This window comes from Pholcus phalangioides, unplaced genomic scaffold, assembly GCF_987345545.1.
Source record: "Pholcus phalangioides strain wild (caught in Gottingen) unplaced genomic scaffold, Ppha-v1.0 ptg000010l_1, whole genome shotgun sequence".
In the NCBI taxonomy this organism is placed as follows: domain Eukaryota; kingdom Metazoa; phylum Arthropoda; class Arachnida; order Araneae; family Pholcidae; genus Pholcus; species Pholcus phalangioides.
In genome coordinates, this window is record NW_028301603.1 from 8,770,912 (window position 1) to 8,796,600 (window position 25,689).

General features: G+C 37.9%; 1 protein-coding gene and 1 pseudogene across 1 annotated transcript in view; both read right to left on the reverse strand.

Moving 5' to 3' along the window:
* Positions 1-25,689, reverse strand: part of LOC149080850 (neurexin 1-like) — a 196,835-nt gene that overhangs the window by 49,791 nt on the left and 121,355 nt on the right. The window lies entirely within an intron of this gene.
* Positions 10,409-10,529, reverse strand: LOC149080851 (5S ribosomal RNA; annotated as a pseudogene).

The window sequence follows — 25,689 nt, forward strand, 5'->3', positions numbered from 1 at the left end:
TCTTCGACATTTTTACAATTCCGGTCATCTAGTGTCCCAAGAAAGGCTCTTCGACATTTTTACAATTCCTGTCATCCAGTGTCCCAAGAAAGGCTCTTCGACATTTTTACAATTCCTGTCATTTAGGGCCCAGAGAGAGGCTTTTCGACATTTTTACAATTCCTGTCATTTAGGGTCCAGAGAGAGGCTCTTCGACATTTTTACAATTCCGGTCATCTAGGGTCCCAAGAGAGGCTCTTCACGATTTTTACAATTCCTGTCATTTAGGGTCCAGAGAGAGGCTCTTCACCAATTTTACAATTCCTGTCATTTAGGGTCCCAAGAGAGGCTCTTCAACATTATTAAAATTCCCTGTCATTTAGGGTCCGCAGAGAGGCTCTTCGACATTTTTACAATTCCTGTCGTTGAGGGTCCAGAGAGAGGCTCTTCGACATTTTTACAATTCCGGTCATCTAGGGTCCCAAGAGAGGCTCTTCACCAATTTTACAATTCCTGTCATTTAGGGTCCCAAGAGAGGCTCTTCGACATTTTTACAATTCCGGTCATCTAGGGTCCCAAGAGAGGCTCTTCACCAATTTTACAATTCCTGTCATTTAGGGTCCCAAGAGAGGCTCTTCGACATTTTTACAATTCCGGTCATCTAGGGTCCCAAGAGAGGCTCCTCACCAATTTTACAATTCCGGTCATTTAGGGTCTCAAGAGAGGCCCTTCGACATTTTTACAATTCGTGTCATCTAGTGTCCCAAGAGAGGCTCTTCGCCATTTTCACAATTCCTATAATCTAGGGTCCCAAGAGAGGCCCTTTGCCATATTTCCGATTCCTGTCATCCAGAATCTTAAGAGAGACTTCACATCATTTATTCAGTCCCGCTTACCCAGGGTCCCAATCCCAAGAGAGCCTATGCCTCCTTTTTTCTGTCATCTGAGTTTTTCAAGAGAAACTCATCTTCATTTTTCTTAGTTGTAGTCATCTATTGTTCCATAAGCGACTGTGCTTCATTTTGCCTATCATCTAGAGTTAAAGAAAACAAAGTTCTGCTTCGTTTTTCCAGTCCTAGTCAGATGGGGGGGGGGGGGGGTTCCCAATTCTAAGAGAGCTTATGTTTCGTTTTTCCAGTCATTTAGTTGTCCCAAGAGAAATTATGCTTCGTTTTTCCAGTCCTTTAGGGTCCCAAGAGAGCTTATGCTTCGTTTTATCAATCATTTAGGGTCCCAAGAGAGATTAGGCTTCATTTTCCTAGTCATCTTGAATCCAAATAGAGTCTCGGCTTCGTTTTCCCAGTCATCTGGGGTTCCAAAAGAGACTCTACTTCATTTTTTTTCCAATTACCAGAAGGGGTTCCAAGAGAGGTTGTTTCGTTTTACAGGTGCCAGTAATCTCTGATTCCAAGAAAGGCTCTGCTTGGAACGTGCCATTGGGGTCCCAATAGAAGGCTCTGCTCCCCCGTTATACAAAAAGAGCTGATGAAGGGGGGTACCCCCTGCATCCTGGAGGAATCGTTTATTACTTTCGTAAAGATTAGAGGGGACCCTCTTGTGTTGAGACACCGAAGAGGGGGGTGGGGGGATGGAGTGAATTTTCTTCCTTTTAACTTTTTGACACATTTTTCTTCATTTTCAATTTTAATCCATTCAATTTTTCCTCTGAAGTCTTAAGAGAGGCATTGTTTCGTTTTTCCAATCATCTCTGGAGAAATGAACAATTTTTGGTGGACCCATATAACTCAAGAACCTCTGGCTGTTAGATTTTTTTTTTCCAAACCGAGCACGACTCAGGTCTATCGACATGGGCAGTTTTCTACCTGGTGAGTTGCGCCGGAAGTGTAAATACCTAACAGTTTGAGTGAGTATCTATTGTTGTGCCTGATTTTTCAGTGTTGCCATCTATATTTCAGAAGTGAAGTGTAATGAGTGATTACTCTTGTACTATTTGTAGCCTCGTTGTTCTCTGTGGCGAGACTTTTTAAAGGGGAGATGGGCTCGCATTTGCACCTCTTAGTTGGGAACCACAGGAAACCAAATTCATCCGACCACCACTGTGGCGGAAGGACTCGAACTCGGGTCCCCGCGATGCGAGTCCGTCACTATGACCACTCGACCACCGCAGCGACTGTTAGTTGATCTAAACGACCCATATCGGAATGATAAATTATCGGTATTAAATATTATAATCGGACATATAACTTATCGGAATTAAATAATTAATATAATCGGAAATAAAATTTGGGACACGACCCATAGGTTAAGAACTCCTGCTTTATCATATGAGCAAAAAACATAGTTGCAGTACGACTCCTGCTGCCACCTATAAAATAAAAACGTAACTATTTGTTACAATTCTTTGCGTACTAAATAAGTTTCAACCTGGTTATACCCACATAAAAATGATCAGTCCAATATGGTATGATGATGGTAGAAATACAAAGCTGAGCTATCAGAAGAAGAAGAAGAAAAAACGAAACTATCTGCCAAAATTCTTCAGGGGCAATTGGTCGTTGGTTTTCAAACCGGTGTGCAGCAGAAAAATGAATTTTCGGTAAAAATTATTCGTTCATTTTCCTGCTGTACGTCGGTGTAAATTTTACGCGTCAAAAATAAGTGGCTAAGTTTTTACTTTTACTGCACAATTTCAGAAATTATTTTCCGAGTGTTGAATCTGAATAAATTTGGAACTAACGGTCAATAAAATGTTTTTTTACGGTAGGCAACAAACTCTGGTATGAGTTATTTACCCCGACCCGAGATTTGCCATACGGGGGTTCCCCGAAGGGAGCATTTATTTTCTCAATCAAAACAAAAACAAAAAAAATAATTACTGTATCACCGGAGCACCATTGGTCCGAGATTAACAATTCACCTTACAAAACTCGGGCAACACCATTAACAACCCGCGAGCAGGAATTTGGTGCTCCCGATTACCGCTTTTCAATCTACATGTTAAAAATATATACATTCTATATCCCCGGAGCTCCGAGGTTAACAAACTCTGGTGTAAAGCATGAATTTGAAGTACGCCATATGCATCGTGCATCGCGACAAGTAATACTTGGCATAAAATTACTCAAGGAATTCGCCAATTACGTAAAAAACCACAGCTCTTCAAACCGCCCAACCTACAATCGTAACATTAATTAACCCCGTAAATGAAAAAAACAAACATCCCCATTCGCTGAAAACCCAGTCACGCGAATTAGCACGAACACAATTCTCCCTTTAATAACAAATAACTCCAACCCCACACATAATTAGACGCGCCTGCCCCCATAATTAAACAAATCAAAATCACGCAGAAACGTAATCCCGAGTATGTACATAGTTAATTAATTCATCCAACGAATTGCGAGTCGGGACGGTCATGATCGGCTTTTTCTAACTTCCACACACACATACATAGAGGTCACTTTCCCCCCCAGTAGTGGACGGTGTGCCCATGACGACCATAACAAACACACGAGAGGACTCTTTTCCCGCCTCCTCCTACTTATTTCCCAACCCGAGTAGTTGTTGAAGACTCCATTCTTGTCTTCTCCCTTCCTATTTCTAGAACATTCTGTTTTTACCCCAATATGTAAAAAAAAAAGGAAGACGTATAGCCCTCAATTACACTTCTCGGATGAGTTTCAAGACTCGCCTCACTATTTGGAGTGGAGGAAAAAAAATTGATAAAAATTGGGGCTTATACAAAAAGAGCAGATATAACGGTGGGCGCACCGGGAGTGCGCCCGGGGGGCCCCCGACTTCTAAAGGAAGGGGGGGGGCAAAAAACCAAAACTTCAGGGCCCCCCCCCCTCCAAAAAACCAAAACTTCACACTTTTTTTTCTAATTTAAGGGGGCCCAATATTTCCTTTTGCGCCCTTGGCCCCGACCGACTTTAATCCGCCACTGGGCTTATATGTATATTTGTCACAAATTTTGGGGCTTATATGTATATTTGCCACAAATTTTGGGGCTTATATTGGTCACAAATTTTGGGGCTTATATGTATATTTGCCACAAATTTTGGAGCTTATATGTATATTTGCCACAAATTTTGGGGCTTATATTGGTCACAAATTTTGGGGCTTATATTGGTCACAAATTTTGGGGCTTATATTGGTCACAAATTTTGGGGCTTATATGTATATTTGCCACAAAAGAAATGAGAAATGCCCCAAATGGCATTTCTTTATTTTTTTTTTCCCTCGGCGGTACCTAGATAGTGTATATGTTACGGTAAAATATATATACATTCTATCCCCGGGCCCCATTGCCCCCCCGGGTCGGGGTAATGTGATAAATCGAGTATTTTACGTAATAACTGGTTATTATGCGTGTGCTTACCAACCGTTAACTGTTTGATAAATTTAGCAATTTTTTACCAGTAATTATGCACAATACCCAAGCGTCCTTTGTAAGTTTGATAAATACTTGAAATTTATCGGCTTTTATCTGTGATTATGCATAATATCCTAGTCTCACGAAAATTGGTGAATTTGATAAATGTGGAAAAAAAAAAATTCCAGATAGGTCTATTTGTGGGCGGGCAGAGTGTGGAAGGAAACGATGCGTATATGGGTAAAGAACGTGAATGCACACACAGTAAAAGGGGGGAAAATGATATTATTCCAAAACCCCCCACTTCATTTGAGCCCGTAAATAAACATAACATTTCTTAATTTCACAATATCAAGTTCTTTGTGAATCCGTCGGATCGGTTGACTTTAGGCTAAGCGCAAATTGAGTCGCGTGCAGCGTTCGCGAGTGGGCGGGACCAGAGTTCGATGACGTCAACACGCCCTACGCGTAGCGAGGGGATGCGCATATTGGAACGCGTTCCCAGTGCAGAACGAGCGTTTTAAAAAGGAAACAAACAATTTCGGGAGACTGGAACCTTGTCATTTGGGAGGCTCCCGGAGCCTGGATTATTGGTAATTAAAGTTGACATTAATGAAGACAACATTAATTGGAAAGAAAATACGGGAATGCGCTGAAAAATATGCATTAAAATACCGTTTATAAAAACGTGAACACAAAGAAATAAAAAATTAGGATTGATGACAATTCAAAATTAGAGAATAATTAAAAAAACCATTGAAAATTCAGATGTTTCTGATGAATTTTTCCTTAAAAAAACTGAAAAGGTACATACATTAATGAAAACTTTACATTAATTAATCAAAATTAAAAATGGATAAAACTTAAGATAAATTTAGGACGGATAAAAAAATTTTAATGAAAATTCAGGGCTTACGAAAATTGATGAAAATATAAAATTCAAAATTTAGAATGAATCACACAATAAACCTAATTAAAGATTATTATATAATTAACAGAAATTGGAAAAAGTGAATATTCCGAAATTAATCCCACAATGAATGAAAATTTGGAACTTGTGAAAAGTTAAAACAAATGAAACGATTGATCACAATTTAAAATTAATAAATAACTCCAAAACTGCTGGGAATTCATATTTAAGAAAAATAGATCAATGAAACACCAGAATTAGTGAAATTAATAATTAAATTTCAGATTTAATGAAAAATTATTCCTCTATCGATCGATTAAATATAATTAATGAATATTCGGAATTAAAGCCGAATTCGGAAATTTAATGGAAAATATTTCGTAGGCTATTAAAAAAAAATAAAGTGGATTTCTTTTCTCTAAAAATTAATGAAAATTCAGAATTAACGACAAATTTTTAAATTGGGAATCACAAAATTAGTGAAAATTTCGTGTATCAATGAAAATCCCGAAATTAATGAATCCCATAATGAATTCGGAAATTAATGAATTCCGAAAAATAACTCCATAATGAATTTTGAAATAATGAAATTTAGAGCTAATGAAAAGTCAAAACCTTGGAAAAAACAATAATATTTAATAAAAACTCAGAAAGAAAGAAAATAATTCAGGAAATAATTATAGAAATAATTGATAATATATGTAAATAACGTTGATATTAAACAACATTTTTCATAAGAGAATGCGAACTCTATCAAAATGACGGTTTAATTTTTAAAAAAACCCCTACCGAATACGAAGAATCGTGCGCGCGGGACACGAAAATCTGCGGCTCAACAGCAGCGCCAACGAGTACGCGCGTACACGCGTTTAGCGTAGTGTCGCCTCGTGTCTCAATTTGCGCTGTCCCTCTGATTTCCGTTGGCTGCAAAACAGAGTGCTGCCCTGCTTCGTGTCGCGAACGCTGCACGCGGCTCAATTTGCGCTTTGCCTAATAGAGTCGGTATGTTTCGGGATCTTCACAACCACACAAACTGGCTTGATGCACAATGAAGCCGTCGTTGAAGTACTTTCTGTCAGGAATACGATTGCAGGTTGGACGTTCCTCATCATCGCTGTCTTCACCCGTCAATTTCTCGGAGAAATTCTCCTTGCGATGGTTGTCACCTTCTCTCATCACTTCGAATTTCTTGGGCGGGATGCCTTTAGTTGACCTTTGTGAAACACGAATTCGGGATCTGTCACCTCTAGGATCTTCCTCTGTAGGGTCTCCGGATTCTTCTTCCTGAGTTTTTATTTCCACGGAGTCAGAAAGTTCGGTTTCACGGACATCATCTTTACTGGCGTCGAAGCTGTCGCTTACTTGATGTTCTACACAGAACCCGACATCTCGACTGATAACGACCTTTTTCGATAATTGGTTGTAGCAGCGATATGCTTTCGACTCCTCGTCGTACCCAAGGAAAATCATTTGTACTCCTGTGTTATCGAGTTTTTGACGCCTCTCTGTTGGTACATGAACGAAACACTGCGATCAAAAAACTTGCAGGTTCTTGATGGTAGGCTTCCTGTTCGTCCACAGTTCGTAAGGAGTTTTGTCCTTTACTCGAGTTAGAACACGATTCATAATGTAGTTAGCAGTCCTCCTCGATCGGATCGAATCACCTTTACTTTTCGACCGAATTTATTTTCAACAAGATTCAGGTACCGTTTTAGAGCATCGGATACGTCCGATTTTTGTGTCAACAAATGTACTTGAGTGTATCTCGAATAGTCGTCGATGAATGTGACAACATACCGCTTTCCACTTGGTGTGATCGTTTGCATCAGGCCGCACACATCGGTATGAATTAGATCTAACGGTGCGCTCGACTCACTCGTGGATTTCGTGGGAAATAGTAGTCTCGAAAGTTTCCCTTTTTCATGCATGTATCACAGGACATGTTGATACCACAGTCAATGAGTTTCAAATCATGAACAAGTCCTTCGGCATGCATCTTCTTGATGGTTTCTATATCTCTATGACCCATTTTTCGATGACATGTGTGTACGCAATTTTCTTTATGTCCAGTCACTGTATTTACTTTATGTAACTCACAAAACCGTGATCTGTACAGATTTCCGACAGAGTCAGCAATACCGATCTGCTTTCCATCTTTAAGAATTTCACAATAATCACTATGAAAGTTCACGGAAGCATCATGCAATGTTAGCTGACGAACGGATATCAGATTACTGACGACATCAGGAGCATACAACACATTCGAAAGTAACACTTTTGTCGCAGTACCGTCTAAATTTTTCAATAGCATATTCCCGGAACCTATGCCTAGCACATGAACTGTTTCGCCGTTTGCGACTTCAATGTTATCTTTATACGAGTTATCTAACGACGTGAAAAACTTGATATCATTACTCACGTGGCACCAGAATCCCCATTTCCGACCGTATGCCTAGTGAAAGCAAGGTTTCCTTTTGCTGAGCGGCGCTCACTTTATTTTCACTTGAGCTCCTGGACGTTTTCTCCGGATGATTCCTTTTCCACTCTACGTATTTTCTGCATCTGTTCTTGACGTGGCCGGGCTTCTTACAAAAATAGCACTTTATGGAGTTTTTCTTGTCGATGTGGCTTGATCCGAGTTTCATCATTCTTTCGGTGAGGATACTGCCTGGATCCGTTTGTTGCTGCCTTCTTTCGTATTCGACGATGACCTTTTGCTGGACAACAGCGAACGTCAACTCGGTTTCAGCACGTGTTTCCAATGCGGTGATCATCGGGTCGAAGTTCCTCGGCAGGCTGCTGAGTAGCATGGCGGTACTCCATTTATCCGATAAGGATTCCTCGCCGAGGTCCCTCAGCTTCAGAAAAAGTTCTTGCATGCGGACTACGTGCTCGGGAACATTTCCGCCTTCTTCTAGCCCCAGGGAACAGATTGTCCTCATGAGGTGAACCTTGTTGGTGAGGGTGCTTGCTCTTCTCGTGATACTCCTTCAGGGCGATCCACATGTCCTTCGCGGATTTACTATCACGGATGTGGATGAGCTGATCATCCTCGACAGTTAATCCGATGTAGGCTTGAGCTTGGCTGTCGGCTTCCTCCCTTAGGGTACGTCCATAGTGCACCGCTTCCCGCTTCTCGCTTTATTGCTTAAACCGCGGCAGTTGTAGAAGGCGAGATGATCTCGCGCGATTCTAGCCGGTGGTGGTTATAGTGCACCGCTCGCGGGAGCGTCTGCTTGCATGAGCAGTTGGCATCATGGAGCTATCACGTGGGGATATATGGTGTTTTTGTTGACAACAAAAAATATGTACATGAAATGAATAGGACTCGCCTTGAAGTTGCAATAGGTTTAGTGTAATCGCTAATTATAGTTAATTAATTAATTGATGATAAATCAGCGATTTCGCTTTTAGTGCCACAACAAATTTTCGATTAGAAAAACGAGAATTAATCGTTACAAAATTTCGTTTGATTTAGTTTTATCGTTAATTAGTTTATATTAATGATAAAACTAAATCATGATCGATAATTAACTAATCAACTAATAACGATGAAACTAAACTGGCCGATAACTAGTTAATTAACGGCAAAATCCGTTGGATTTCGTTTTATCGTTAATTAGTTAATCAACTTAATTAGTTAATTAACGAATTAACGCTAAAATGAAATCCAACGGTATTTTGATTAATTAACGATATCGTTTTTATTACGTCAACTAATTAACGATTAGTATTAACAATAATTAGGCGTCATAAAAACTCCGTTGGATTTAGTATGATCATTAATGATTCTTAATTAATAACCGATTTCGCTTATATTATGCCATAACTAGTTAACGATTAGTATTGACAATAATTAATTCTCACAATAGGATTCACTATAATTGTTAATTTTCCTTAATTACTTGATGATTAACGATTTTGCTTTTATTATGTCATAATTAATCAACAATTAGTCAATCAACTCCGTCGATTTACTATTCCACTATAAAACGAAGACTTACAGGAAAGTATCCGTTTTAAAGTGCAAGCGGTGAGCCGGTCAAGCGAGAAAAAGAAATAACAATTCATTCCGGTTAAAGCGGGTAAAAGCAGTTTCAGCCGGTAAAAGCAGGTAGGCGGGCGCACTATGGCCGCCCCAATGAGTGTTCACGATCTTTTTTCAGCCGCGATGAAGCGAGTAGCGAGAAGCGGTTCACTATGGACGTACCCTTAGATCGAAGGTCCATCTATTCGCTTCACCTGGATCCGGCTTGTCGTCCTCGATGACTTTCTTGAAAAGTTTCTCTTACATTAGCAGAAGTTTAACTTTATACTGCCTCAAAAGATACGCCTCTGGGCCCATAACCTGTGGGCGGGCAGAGTGTGGAAGGGAAAGAGACGGCGACGAGAGAGAGAAACGAAACACGCGTCTACTCAGACGAACGACATTAAATAGAAGCAAAGAGAATAACTATCATACAGCGGTGGTCAAGTTGAGGGAAAAAGGAAAGTCCCCAAAAGAGGGAAACGCTGAGTATATGGGGAAAGAACATGAATACACACACAGTAAAAGGGGGAAAATGATATTATTCCAACACTATTATGTGTAATAAATAAAGCCCGGATTATATGCACTCAAAAATGCCAAAATATGCATTAAAACACAAAATATACACTATAAGACAAGATACCCGCCTGAAGTATTAAAAGGATGTGTATAGAGGTGTCGCGAATTCGATACCCGATTCGTCCTTGTCAGAAGCTTCCCTGACTCAGAAACGGCGATATGACCACAGAAAAATATTGCTACCGCAGGGAATCCCCATCAAGAGGTTAGCGCACCAACCTCTTGATGAGTAATAGCAAGGCTGCCGTTCGGATTCGGCAATAAATTGTAGGTACCGGTCTAATTAGCCCTCGTGTGCAGAAAACGACCGTGATGCGACAGAAATGATCAAACCACGCTTGTGGGTATTATGCATAATCGCCGGTAAAAGTGATTAATGTAGGGAAATTTATCAAACTTGCTACCGACGCTTGGGCACTATACATCAGTAAAAGCCAGTAAAAGTGATAACTTTCGTGAAATTTACCAAAATGACCACCACCGCCAAACCAGAACATGGCTCCCACTCTACAAAATGACCCGAAACCAACCATGACCCCCCTGGATATATCCCCATAGGGGGGAAAAAAAGGGAAGCCAACAGCACGCGGTGTTCCCAGGTGGTCACCCTCCCAAGTACTAACCACGCCCGATGCTGCTTAACTTAGGTGATCGGACGAGAACCGGTGTTTTTTCAGCACGGTATGGCCCCTGGCCGGCGATTAAGCATAATAACCGGATTTACCACCTTTGTCATGTGTAATATGTGCTCGTAAATAACGAACTCCAAGAGACCGGAGTTACAATGAAATTTCGTTATAAAGGAATTCCAGGTTTTCTTGCATTGTTCCTACGTAAACTTATCTTATCTTGATGACAAACGTGTTCGTTAAAACGAGATTTTCTCTACAGCGGTATTCGTTAAAACGGGATTCGACTGTATATATACATACATACACATAAACGTAAACCCAACTAGTTGAAAACTCCATTCTTGTCCCTCCCTTTTCCTATTTCTAGAACATTCTTTTCTCAACCTTTGGTATAAAAAAAAAAAGACGTATAGCCCTCAATTACCACGAGGATGAGTTTCGAGACTCGCTCACCATTTCGAGTGGGGCGGGGGGGGGGAATATAGGGGGGCTTATATTTATTTTTTTCTATAAAAAAAAACGGGACATTTCTCATTGCTTTTTCTTTGGCGGTATCCGTGTATAGCGTATACATACGTATAAACGGAAAGTACTTTTTACCTCTTCCGGAGGGGGGAAAAAGAAGTCAAGACAAGTGACAAATCTATTAAATTCGAGTTCTAGAAAGTTCTCTCCCCCCCCCCCACACACACACTAGCGAAAGTAAGTAGTCAATACCTTTCGCCCCCGCCCGCCATTGCTGTGACTTAAGATAAATATTTCCCGTCTCCCGTATTTATTCTTGATGGTTTGCGTTATTCCGGCGGGGGCGCGAGCGGGGGGAAAAAAAGTTTTTCCCGAAGAGTTTTTTTTCCCCTTCAATTTTTCCCTTCCGAGTGTTTATGACGTTGGCGACGAGACAAATAACACTTTCTCGTGGAAGTGTTCGAGGTGGGGGGGGGGGAAAGTTATATAACACTACTCTTATATATACTACTAGACACATCTCTCTCGAAGTAAACAGTAAAGAGCAAGGTACGTTATTACGTTCGAGATTGATTTAATGGAGAAAGAGGGAGAAGGTAACTATTATATGCATTTTTTATTTTGATATGAGGAGAGAATTTTTTTGCTACGATGATGATAGAGCTGGGGGTCTCTCAACCGGTGCTCCGCGGAGCCCCAAGGGCTCCCGCGTGCACCTCCCCGCGACTACTCTAGGAGAAAATAATATAAATCTGTAAATTTGATAGATAAATAAATGAAAGAGGCCTACACACACAAGGTTTTGGCACAAAAATTGTGTACAAAAAGGGCCCTTCTTGGGTCACGCAGGGCTCCGCTCCCATAGAAATCATATACTGGATAGGGCTTCGCGAGTAAAAAAGTTTGAGAACCGTTGTGCTAGAGAGATAGATGCTTTCTTCCATTTGCAATTTTATGTGTAGGCGAATCTCGTTTTAACGAATACCGTTATAGCGAAAATCTCGTTCTAACGAACACTTTTTTAATCCCCCCAAATAACTTTACATAGGGACAATGCTAGGTAACCTGGAATTCGTTTGTAACGAAATTTCGTTTCGACGAAGTGATTCCTCCGGTCTCTTGGCATTCGTTATAACGGGATTCGACTGTAATAAAATTTAATTTTGAAATTTTTTGAAAAACTCCCACTTTTTATATCCTGTTGCTTATCTAGTCATTAAGTGATTCCTCCGGTCTCTTGGCGTTCGTTATAACGGGATTCGACTGTTATTTTAATGTCACGTTGGTTTAATAATGCGGAGAGAAACATGGTAAGGAGATCGCGGTTTCCAACCTTTTACGTTTCTGGTACGTCCTTCGAAATGAGATGATCGTGGGAGATCTCTACGAAGCCGTTGTAAATGTGTGAGAGGCGTTTTTTTGGCTAATCCGCCCGCTTTTCGTAGAAACGTTTTACGAGCGGTTGCTCGTGTCCCCAGAACTGCGCGAAAGACTTTCGATGCGTACACCTAGAGGTGCATGAAAGGCGTGTTCTGCGTACCTTTTTTTTGAAACTGCGTTGCGTACCTCTAGAAATTGCGTAAGAAACATGTCGTACGCACCTCTTGATAGACATTAGAGCAGTGTTTCCCCAAAGTGGACAATATCGCCCCCTGGTGGGCGATGGTCCAGGGGGGCGATAGATGCTACGGGTATAACAGAGGATCCTATGGGCTTGCTTGACTTAGGGGGCGGTGAGAGAGAAAAAATTTTGAAGGGGGGGCGGGGTGATGGAGCAAAAAGTTTGAAAAGCGAGGAATTAGAGGTTGCGTTAAGTGTCTCTAAAGAGGCGTAGGAGGCTTGCGTACCCCTCGAAATGCATAGTGGTGTTGACGGGCTTTATGACCATTCATTGGTTTGTTTATTCAAATTGACAAACTGTAAGATACCATCTATTCCAGCTATTTTTCGAATAAGAAGGCTGCATGAAAATCTGGAGCTCTCTGCTATACTTTTTGAATAAAAGAGGTTGTGTATTACCATCATATTGCCATTTTTTTTTTCAAATGATAAAGTATTTAAACTATTTACTGTGGCTATTTTTTTTGTCAAATTAGAAGGTTGTTATAGCATCTATTCCTGCTTGTCCGGAAAATTCACCGACAACAATTAACCGACCAGCAATTCACCGCCAGGAAAATTCACCGACAACAGTTCGACACGAAGCTACCGTGTCAGCGAGCGAAATAGTGAGTGAGTGAGCTACTGAATCCGTGAGCGAGTGAGCGGGTGAGTGAGGAAGAGAGTGAGTGGACGAGTGGGTGAGTGATTGAGGAAGAGAGTGAGTGGACGAGTGGGTGAGTGATTCAGCTAGCTACTGAGTCCGAGAGCGAGTGGGTGAGCACGCGAGATACCGAGTCCGTGTGAGTGAGCTCACACTCTCTCACTTGTTCACTCACCTCTTACTCACTTGTTCACGGACTCAGTAGCTCACTTGCTCACGGACTCAGTAGCTCACTCGCTCACTATTTCGCTCGCGCACACCCTCACGGACTCGGTAGCTTCCTGTCGAACTGTTGTCGGTGAGTTTTCCGTCGATGAACTGCTGGTCGGTGAATTTCCCGGCGATGAATTTTCCGTAAACCCAATTGCCGCACTATATTGAGTTAATTTTGGTCACTTTTTTTTTTCCTACTTTCTTTCTTTCAAACCGAGCACAACTCCGGTCCATCTCCATGGACAATTTACTACAGATTGAGTTATTCCGGAAGTGTAAATGTGGATACCTAACAGTCTGAGTGCTTATATAGTGTTGTGTGTGTGAGTTTTTGTGTTGCCAGCTATATTTCAAATTGTGAGTGAATTTCCATTTGTCTACTGGAATATGATATTAAAAAAAAAAGACATTGGAATACTTGTTGAGACTTTGTATCATTCCTACTCTAAATTTTATTGCACGTGACACGACACGGGATTCTTCCAGACCCAGATCGCCGCCGCAACGTTGGTGACTTGAAGCCGGCTTTTCCTAGGAGCAGGTTTTCTGTCCCGCGCGCAACGTGAATCGCCCAGCGCGACACGCCGTCCACTCACCAATAAGAAAAGAAGCATGACTGTTCTCCTACACAGCGCAATACGGCTCACGACAGGACAGCGCTTTACGTCGGTCGTGATTGGCCGGCCGCTTCTGGAGGGGTCAAATGCGTCGTGCGCCGTGCGTTTTTGCCGATTTTCTCTTCATTTTCCTTTCAAACCGGAGCACGCAGGCGACAGAGTAGCTGATGCCAACGCCATATACCAATGATTCCCAACGTGGGCGTTAACGCCCTCTTGGGGGCGATGGAAAGTTCCAGGGAGGCGGTAGAAGGTACGGATAAAACCGGCTTCTTTTAGGGGATGAAAGTATCTAGAGAACGTTCTCCATTGAAAATATGTCAAAACAAAATTGCATTACCCTTGACAAACGACGACGGAAAAAGCAACTTCCACATCAGATAACAAAACTGTGTCTCGACATTTTATTTTTATACGCGCCAACGGATGAAAAAAGACATTTGGACGTTGTTTGCGCAGCCAATAGGCCGCGTAAACAACATGCATGGAAACCAAAAAAACAACAAAAACCCCGTCCTAAATGATTCTAGTTTATAATGTAATCAAAAAGAATAAGAGACTCCCGGTGCCATTTACGAAAAATAAAATGACTGAATGGACAAGAAACAAAAACAGGGTCATTTTTTGTTTTGGTTTTTTTGGTATCCATTTGAAATCCGGGATTTGTTTGGAGGATCCGAGGCGCCATTCGGGAAACTTGTTTACATCGTAAATGCGGATACGCCGGAACCTTGTTTCTTTACGACTGACGGTCGTCGTCTCGAATCTGACCCACAAAACAGGAATAGCAAACAAAAAATAGGATTTCTATTCATTTTTATCGTGGATGCTTTTTCCTCGCTTCTGAATTTGTTGATTTTGTTGGCGAGATGTAAATATTATGGGTTTGCCGAAAATTCACCGCCAACGATTCACCGCCGGATAATTCACCAACGGCTGTTCACCTCCACGCAATTCACAGATAATGAAATTCACCAACAACAGTTCACCGCCACGCTATTCACCGATAGGAAAATTCACCAACAGTTCACTGGCCGGCTACTCACAGATAGTGATAGTGATAGGAACCGAGAGACACCCAGGCTCTGTCACACTCAGTGATATAAGCACATTGTCCCTGGGGACTCGGGTGCCTCCGGGGAAACCTAACCATTTATTGATCTTGAGAAAGATATATTACATACATGGGCAGGTGCCATGACGCACCCCGCCAGTAAACAAGTATAAAATTTGTAATCGAAAAATGGTGATTCTGTAAATAAATCACAATTGTAAATCACAGGTTTATAAATCACATAATAATCGTCATAATCGGGAATAGTTCTTGATAAAATGTGATCTGCTTCTCTTCAGGGATTTTCATTGGATCAGTAACTATCACATCAATGAAAGCTGTCAATCTACTGCTGGGTTGATCTAATCGCTGCACCGTATGGTTTGATTTGGTCCAAAGACATTCGTCAGTAATTGCTGCCTGTATCCAGCTTTTCGATAAGCCAACGTGGATCAAACTATTCTCGACTACTCAGGCTCCTCTTCTTCTTCCTCTTCTCTAAACAGATGTACGAGATCGCTGTCTGGGTGTAGTTGACGTCGTAGTCTAGTGGATCTCCTAACTGGTATAGGTGGCTCTCTATCTGGTTCTGGCTCCGGGACTGTAGTTCTGATATCCTCAGGGTGCTGCTCTAGAAAGCGGACCAGTTTACGTATTTTACTTTTCGAATCTTCCCGTTTCAGGATGCACTCAAGCCAAGGTATTCGCAGATGTTCAGCTGGCTCTCTGAAGTGGAAAGCCGTTGTCTTGGGGCATAGAGTTGCGTAGTGAAGAGGCGTGCCTATGGCCAAACATGAGCATTTATCACTGGGGATTGATTTGAACCTATGAAGGTTAGCCGGAAATGGACCATGGCCCGTTACAAACATAATCATCTCACGCGACCATTTATGGTTCCGAGGCATTACATGTCGCAGGATGCTATGAGTTGATCGACCGGGCTCTGTGTTGTCATCCCACCTCTGTTGCCATTTATTCATTAGATCCTTCCATAGGATTGCTTTGGCGTGTGATGCGGGAAGCAGCAGATCACCTGTAATGATTTCGCATTCGGTAGCGATTGGGTGCAGTCAGTGACCGTATGAGTGACCAAGTGAATGAGCGATTGAGTGAGTCAGTGACTATATGAGTGACTTGCTCACTCAATCGATCATTTTCTCACCTAATCACTCACTTGCTCATATGTTGACTGATTTACTAACCTGCTCACTCACTCACTCATTTGCTCGTCTGCTCACTTACTGATTCTCTGACTCACTTGATCATCCATTCGCTCACTATGTCACTCCATCGATGAATTTTATATATGGACGAATTTTTTTGAAAATGTGTGGCGGTGAATTGTTGGCGTCGATTTTTTCACCCACACTTATATTATGACAGTAACGGGTACGATGACTTGGCCCCCTCCACATCTTCAAGTGGGTCCCAAGACCAGGAGTCCTTATAAGCCCCGTTCACATGTGCAATAAAATATCCCGGGAAGTTCCCGGTAACGGGGATTTTAGCTAAAAACCATTCACATGACGTTTAGTTTATGCCGGTAATCTCCCCCCCTCTTCTTTCCGGAGGTCGTCATTGGTTACGTGGGTTGAATGCAATGGTTGAATCAAGATGGCTGACGAAGGAGCTTACAGTAGTTTTCGCAGCGCAAAGGATTATGGGAGAGAAGGTCGGTGTTGACCACCAATCCACCCCAAGAAAGATGGGCTTTTTTTTGTGTGATGAGCTTCTCTCCCACCTTTTTTTCCCCCCTATGATGGGAAAAAAAGTTGCCATGCCGGTAATTATCACTAAAGCGACCCCCCCCCCCAATCTTACACACGTGAACTGGGCTTTAGAGGCCCTTATACTCATTTTTTAGTGAATTTATTGTACCAAAAGTTTGTAAGATCGATTTCCCCCGGATATTAGGGCCCACTACTACTAAATCGCGCATGCACCTCGTCCATATTCCTCTACGGAACCTCTAACTAATGTCGGAATATGCGTATATTGTGAACCCAACGTCAGGTTTGCTTCTGTGGAACGTTTGTTATGACTCTTTGGGACTAGATTTACACCATCCTCGTAAGATGGGGGGGGGGGTTGAAGAGCATGACTATGCGTTAATTTTTGTTCTCATCAAATCTGATAAAAAGTTTTAAGTTCGCCCCCCCTCCCCCCGTCTCCTTTTACCATAGATATGCAAATTTTCTATCTGACATGAGTTGAAGATCATTAGCAAAGCTTTGGAAGAAGGGAATTAATGACTCCATTGCATTACCGTGGACGGTCATCACACACGCCATTGTTCTCGCGATGTCATAGATCACGTTATTTATCCATTTATGAAGGACATAATGGACCATGGAGACGAAAAAATGTCGTGGTTATAACTTGAATTAAAAGACCTTTGATGAAACTATCGGGTATTCTGCGTTGAAAGAATTCTCTGTGTTGAGTGAGTGAGCGATTAAGTGACCGTATGAGTGACTTGCTCACCAGCTCACTCAATTTGATCATTTTCTCACCTTATACTTGGCTGATTAATATCATCTTGGTCACGTGTGAAGCTCTATCAGTAAGAAAAATATAAAAGATATAATGTGTAACACTTTAATTTCCCATTAACTAAAAATTTAAAGTGTTAAGCATGCTTCGTACTCACATTTAGAGGACTAACACTTCTCTTACGCATTTTAAAAGCGTTAAATCGATGGAACACCTCAAAAGACATTGATTTTTTTCTTTTGTCATGGTCACGCAAAGTATCTAGGGCACTGTTCAAGATCACATAAGTGACCTATTGTGCTGTTCCAGATCACTTAAATGGCCTGTGTTGCATTGTCACTTCAATGAAGTGGTCCGCAGGCATATACAGATTGTTGGAATAGCCCGCGGCACATTCCCAGTTCAATAAAGTGGCTCGCGACACCTTTTTAAACCAATGAAGTGGGCCGCCTATCCAGCACTCTTGTACTAGAGGGATTTTTCTTCCATTATTCATTCCATTAATTCTGAAATCACTTCTTTCATTTATTCTGGAGTTATTTCTTTCATTTTTCCTAAATTTTCATTGATTCCGAAATTTTTTCATTCATTAATTTGGTATTTTCATTCTCAATTTTTTTTTCTCATTTATTTTGATTCTTTCGATAATTCTAAATTACACTGATTCAGAAATAATTTCTTTTGTTAAGTCTGAAATTACTTATTTCGTGGATTATAAATTTTCTTTGATTCCGAAATTAGTTAATTAATTCTGAATTTTCGTAGACATCCGAAAAATATCTATTTCATGGGTTTCGCTGATTACATGGGATAAATTTTTTCGTGAATTTTAAATTTATGCTGATTCCAGGGTAATTTTGTTCACGAAATTGAAATTTCCGTTAATTTTTAAATTCCCCCCACTTATTCTGAAATTCTATCAATTCAGGAATTATTTCATCAAAACTAATCAAAAGAATCACTTTTGCCCGAAACTATAGAAATTATCCCCAACGCGACGAGGACAAATAACAATTTATAACCCACCGACATGTGTTTCGGGTTTCGGACACTCATGGGTACCGTTACCAAAGTGGAAAAACACGTCCCGCCCCAACGAAAACCGTGGTCAGAATGGAAGAGAAGGAAACAACTCTGACCACCACACACGCTCTTTCATTCTGACCACGTTTTTTTTCGTTGGGACAGAACGTGTTTTTCCATCTCGGTAACGGCACCCATGAGTGCTCAAACATATGTCGATACGTTATAAATTGTTATTTGTCCTCACCGCGTTTGGGATATTTTCCTTCAGAAATTTTGTCTCACTCACTCTGAAAAAGAAATTATTATTTTTTTCATTTACAATATTTTGCAACTCATCTAGTATGAATTTTACATTGAAGAAAAAAGTGTTTGCAGCGCCATCTAAGGTAACGTTTCGTTTTTAATACAAATACAAATACAACGCCACAACAGACAAAATGCCCAACGAGGTGGCTGATAAAAAGATGCCCATAAAAATATGGATGTCATATATTTCAAAAATACATCAACACACAAATTATAAACAATATATACACATGATAAAATATTATAAAATGCCCATAAAGAAAGATCCAGGTCACTTAAGTGATTAATAAGTGTGCCCCGGGTTACTTAAGTGATATGTAAATGTGCCCCAGGTTACTTGAGTGATCTGTAATGTATTGTGGACATCTTAATTGACCCTAAAAAAAGTGCCGCGTGTGGCTTAAGTGAACTGCGAATGTGCCGTGGGCCATTTAAGTAATCTGAAAAAGCACGCCCAGGTCACTTAAGTGACCTAAAATTATGTGCAGGATCATTTAAGTTATGTGGAACTGTACCAGGTCAAGTGATCTGAAAATTTGATGTACATCGCTTAAGTGAAAATATGCCACAGGCCACTTAAGTGACCTGGAACGTTGTCCCAGATCACTAAACTGATCTATACATGTACTGTGTGTGTCACTTAAGTGATCCTGGATTGTGTCGCGGACCACTTAAGTGATCCTGGATTGTGTCGCGAATCACTTTAGTGATCCTGGAATGTACCGCGGACCACTTAAGTGATCTGGGATAATGACATCTAGTTAATTTTTACAAATGTAAGGTTTTGAAGTCACGGGTTACATCAGATGACTCCGAGGGCCACATTTGGCCCACGAGCCAGAGGTTGAGCGCATATACGCTAGTATTGTGTGACTTCAATGACAAAAAAATGATCGTCTCGGTGGGTACCACCTCTTAGAATTTTTGTCATCATTTATTTTTTTGACGATGACTGTCATGAAGAATGAATGTGGAGAACGATGCTTTTATACGTTACTGAAACGGGTGTTTGGTGCGCCCTCTAGCGCCATTACGTTTCATATCCCACCTATGCATCCCATGGAAAGAAATTATCATCTTTTTCAAAACACTTGATGCAGGAAAAAAAAAAAATTATTCTCCTTCATGTTTGCTTACTTATAATAATAATGTATATGCAGTGAAACAACATTTACAGACAATGGCGATTTTCAAAGAATCAATTTCGGAAAATTAATTAATTGAATTTTTAATAATAATTAAATCCCTTTTCGATTATGCAGAATCACAGAATGGTGAATTGTTGAATGTAATGAATTATCGAAATGATTACAGAGTAAACGAATGAAAGAGAATTTTGAATTAATCGATTTCCGAATAAAAAATCAGAATTTCAAAACAAAGGTAAATTCTTCCAGTTTACTGAATGAAATGATCCTGGAATCAATGAGAATTCTGAATTAATGAAGTAAATAATTTCTCAATCATTGACACTTGAGAATTGTTGAGATAATTTCAAATTAAATGGAAGAAATATAATCTAATTTTCAATGAAAATTCAGAATCAGTGTATGAAAGGAATATGATTTCAGAATAAATAAAAAATTTAATATTAATGTATGAGGGGAATAATTTCATGGGGAGAAAAAATTCTTCTCTCAGAATTAATGCACTAAATAATTTCAGAATAAATGAGAGAAATAATTTCTGAATCATAAAAAATTCCAGAATAAATGAGAGAAATAATTTCTGAATCATAAAAAATTCCAGAATAAATGAGAGAAATAATTTCTGAATCATAAAAAATTTCAGAATAAATGAAAGAATTAATATCTGAATTAATGAAAGAAAAAATTTCGCAATGAAATACAGAATTAATGAGATAATTTCAGAATAGATGAAAGACTCAAAATAAATAGAAGACTTTCAAATTTCAAATTGTGGAATGAAATAAGCCTGGAGTCAATTGAAATTCCAAATCAACGAATGAAATAAACCTGGTTTCGATGAAAATTCAGATCTAGTGAAGGATTTTCAGAATAAACGAATGCAGTTTTTTTTTCATGAATGAAATAATTTTGGGATCAAAACAAATTGAAGATAAATGAAAGAAATAATTCCAGGATAAATTAATGAAATAATTCCAGGATAAACGAAAGAAATAATTCCTCGATAAATGAAGGAAATAATTCCATGATAATTTAAAGAAATAATTCCAGGATACATTAAAGAAATAATTCCAGGATACATTAAAGAAATAATTCCAGGATAAATGAAAAAAAATAATTTCAGGATAAATGGAAGAAATAATTCTAGGATGAATGAAAGAAATAATTCTAGGATGAATGAAAGAAATAATTCTAGGATGAATGAAAGAAATAATTCTAGGATGAATGAAAGAAATAATTCTAGGATGAATGAAATATTATAAATGAAAGAAATAATTCCAGAATGAATGAAAGAAATAACTCCAGAATGAATGAAAGAAATAACTCCAGAATGAATGAAAGAAATAATTCCAGAATGGATGAAAGAAATAATTCCAGAATGAATGAAAGAAATAACTCCAGAATGAATGAAAGAAATAATTCCGGGATAAAGGAAAGAAATAATTCCGGGATAAATGAAATAAATAATTCCAGGATAAATGAAAGAAATGGTTCCAGAATAAATGAAAGATAATTCCGGGATGAAGGAAAGAAAAAATTCCATGATAAAATAATTCCGGGATAAATGACAGAAATTATTCCGGGATAAATGACAGAAATAATTCCGGGATAAATGACAGAAATTATTCCGGGATAAATGACAGAAATTATTCCGGGATAAATGACAGAAATAATTCCAGGATAAAGGAAAAAATAATTCCAGGATGAATGAAAGAAATAATATGAATGAAAGAAATAATTACAGAATAGAATGAATAATGAAAGAAGTGAGTTCAGAATTTCTGGAAGAAATAATATAAGAAATAATTTTAGAATTAATTTCAAAATTGGTGAAAGAAATAGCTCCAGATCCAGGAAAACTCATAATAAATGTATGTACCCAGGAACTGGGGCACCCTGTGTTACATGTGGCCCAGGGACACGTCGGTCTCACCCGTTAAGACACCACCGCCTACAAAGATAATAATTATACAGCCAAACAAACTTTACAGACTACTGGGCCATCACAAAACAATTATTTTAATTAATAATTTTTTTTCTAAAAAATAATTTAACTTTTTAAAATACTTTACGAGTTTATTCTGCGAGGGAACAAACTCAGTTTATTCGGAAAATAATTGTTTCCCGATAATTATAAGTCTATAAGATAGGAAAAGAGATCCGGAAACTATCTTATTAAAAACTTGGAAGTATTAGAAAATTTATTCCGTTTTAATCACAATGTAAATCTCTAGAGAAATCGATAACGGTATATAAATTTTCATAACTTCTATCCGGGGGTGTGAATATATAAATTTTATGTCTCAAAACGACTGTATAACTCTCTTTCAGTTTATAATTAAATTACTGCAAATATATGATATTCAAATTTCAGTGAATTTTCTTTCCAGAAATTCATATACAAAATATTGAGAAATTTATTTATTTATTTTATATATAAATCCACTGAATTTTTCGATCATCGATGGAAGGGAAAAAAAACTACTGAAAAGTAAATAAATTTGCATATTTTAATTCGTCTTTATTAGATTACAAAGGGAAAACATTTGAGCATTTGAATAAAATCGGTGACAAATTTTCGAATTTGGAACGATATGAAATTATATTTTATAGCTTATCGTAAACTTGCTAAGCCGGAAAGCGTAGGCGATGGGAAGAAAAATCAAAATTCAAGTGAGCTTCGTTCGAATTTGAAGGACTTCGAAATTTGCAAGAAGTGTAAGTGGGGAAAAATTCAGATATGAATTTTGGATTCTGAAAATTACTTACTTTATGCATGATCAGATACATTTGTGACTTATGTCTGGATAAATTAGTACATTAAATGCCTGATGATTGACGGAGTTATTTCATTTATTAGTTCTTAGTTTTATGAATACTGAATTATTTCTCCCGTCGATTCTGAATTTTAACTGATTCCAGAATTATTCTGGATTTTCAGTGACCCCAGTATATATATCATCTACTTATATTCTGAATCTTCATTTAATCACAGAAACTTTTTCATTTATTCTGAATCTTCATTAATTACAGAATATTTTTTTTCATTTATTTCCGAATCTTCATCGATTGCAGGATTATTTATTCCGTTGATTCTGAATTTCGATAACGGAATCATTTGTTTCGTTGATTCTGAATTTCGACTACGAAATTATTTCCTCCGTTGATTCTGAATTTCAATTACCGAATCATTTCTTTCGTTGATTCTGAATTTCGATTACGGAATTATTTCTGTCGTTGATTCTGAATTTCGATTACGGAATTATTTCTGTCGTTGATTCTGAATTTCGACTACGAAATTATTTCCTCCGTTGATTCTGAATTTCAATTACCGAATCATTTCTTTCGTTGATTCTGAATTTCGATTACGGAATTATTTCTGTCGTTGATTCTGAATTTCGACTACGGAATTATTTCCTCCGTTGATTCTGAATTGCAATTACCGAATCATTTCGTTCGTTGATTCTGAATTTCGATTACGGAATTATTTCTGTCGTTGATTCTGAAATTTGATTATGGAATTATTTTTTTTTGTTGATTCTGAATTTCAAATCAAATCAAATTTATTCATTTCCAACATACAGAGATTTAGATTAGTTTAAAAAGAACATATTTATCATCCAGAGGCTATGATGCCTGTACGAATGATTGAAAATTTATATGATAATTAATTAATAAAATACATAAAGCATACGACATGAACAGAAAAATTAAAAAAAAGACACATATACAACATAAAAGAGACAAAATTATCATTGTCAAAATACGTAAAGATAAAAAACCAAGAACGAAAAAACATACACAACACAAAAAAGACTTAATGCATGGCGAGAAATGTAAAATAAAACGAAACATTAGATAGAAAATATATGAAAAAAAATGAAACTCGCACATACATAGATAAACACAAACAAGAAAAATTGGTTTTAATTGAAAAAATATGCATAATTAAAGTGGCAAAACTAAATTGAATAAATTTTATTGCTCCTCCTAAAGGTCAAAATAAGAGTCTACATCGTCTATCGAAATTAATAATTTGAATAATGCTTTTTTAAATGCCGCGTGTGTGGGTATATTTTGTATGCTATTGCTAATTTATATAGTTTCGGAGCTAAATAATAAAAATGTTTACGAAAAATTTCTTTCCTAGAAATAGGAATACGGTAAATCATATGAGGTCTTCGCTCGGAAACATTATCTTTTAAACTGCATAAGCCTTTATTACGGTTTAAGAACAGAATAATAAGAAAAAGAGCATTATATATGGCGTAAAAGACATAGATTAAGATTTCTAAAAATTGTACAAGAATGAGACTTTTCCCCGATTCAAAATTTTGAAAACTCTTTTTTTGTATTGAAAATAAAGGCAATAAATTAGTTTTATAATCACCACCCCCATGTAATTGTACCATAATTTGTAAGTGAATAAAACCAAGCATAGTAAAGGTCTTTTAGGAAATTGGCGGAAACTTTCTTACTTATATAATAAAAATTAAATAAAACAAAGCGAAGATTTTTAAGTAGTTCATAAACATGAGAGTTCCATTTTAAATTGCTGTCTACATTTAAACCCACGTATTTAATACTATTTACTTCTTGAATTACAGAATTTTGATTACAGAATTATTTCTTTCGTTTATTCTGAATTTTGATTACGGAATTATTTTTTTCGTTGATTCTGAATTTTGATTATGGATTTTTTTTTTCTTGATTCCGAATTTTGATTACAGAATTATTTCTCTCGTTGATTCTGAATTTCGATTACGGAATCGTTTCTTTCGTTGATTCTGAATTTCGATTACGGAATTCTCTCGTTTATTCTGAATTTTGATTACGGAATTCTCTCGTTTATTCTGAATTTTGATTACGGAATTATTTTTTTCGTTGATTCTGAATTTTGATTATGGAATTATTTCTTTCCTTGATTCTGAATTTCGATTACGGGATCGTTTCTTTCGTTGATTCTCAATTTCGATTACGGAATTCTCTCGTTGATTCTGAATTTCGATTACGGAATTTTTTTTGGTTGATTCTGAATTTCGATCATGGAATTGTTTCTTTCATTTTTATTCTGAATTTTGATTATGGAATTATATCTTTAAGTAATTTTGAATTTTCATTGTGTTTAGAATTGGTTCCCTTCATTAATTCTGAATTTCCATCAATTCCAAAATTATTTTCCATTAATTCTGAATTTTCATTGATTCCAAAACTATTTTTCATTGATTTCAAAATTATTTTTTATTGATTTCAAAATTATTTTTCATTGATTTCAAAAGTATTTTTCATTAATTCTGAATTTTCGATGATTCAAAACTTATATTTTTCTTTAATTTTTTTGGAATTTGCATTGATTTCAGAATTTTTTTTGTTCATTTATTCTGAATCTTTATTGATTCCAAAATAATTTCTTTCGTCGATTCTGAATTTTGATTCCAGAACTATTGCTTTTATTTGTTCTGAATTAAAATTGATTCTAAATGTATTTATTCGATTAATTTCAACTCTGAATTTTCTTTGATTCCAGAATTATTTCTTTCATTAAATAATGATTTTTTTTTTCATTTCTTTTCATTGACTGTAAAATTAGTTCTTTCACTAATATTTGATTTTCATTGATTCAAAAAGTACTTCTACA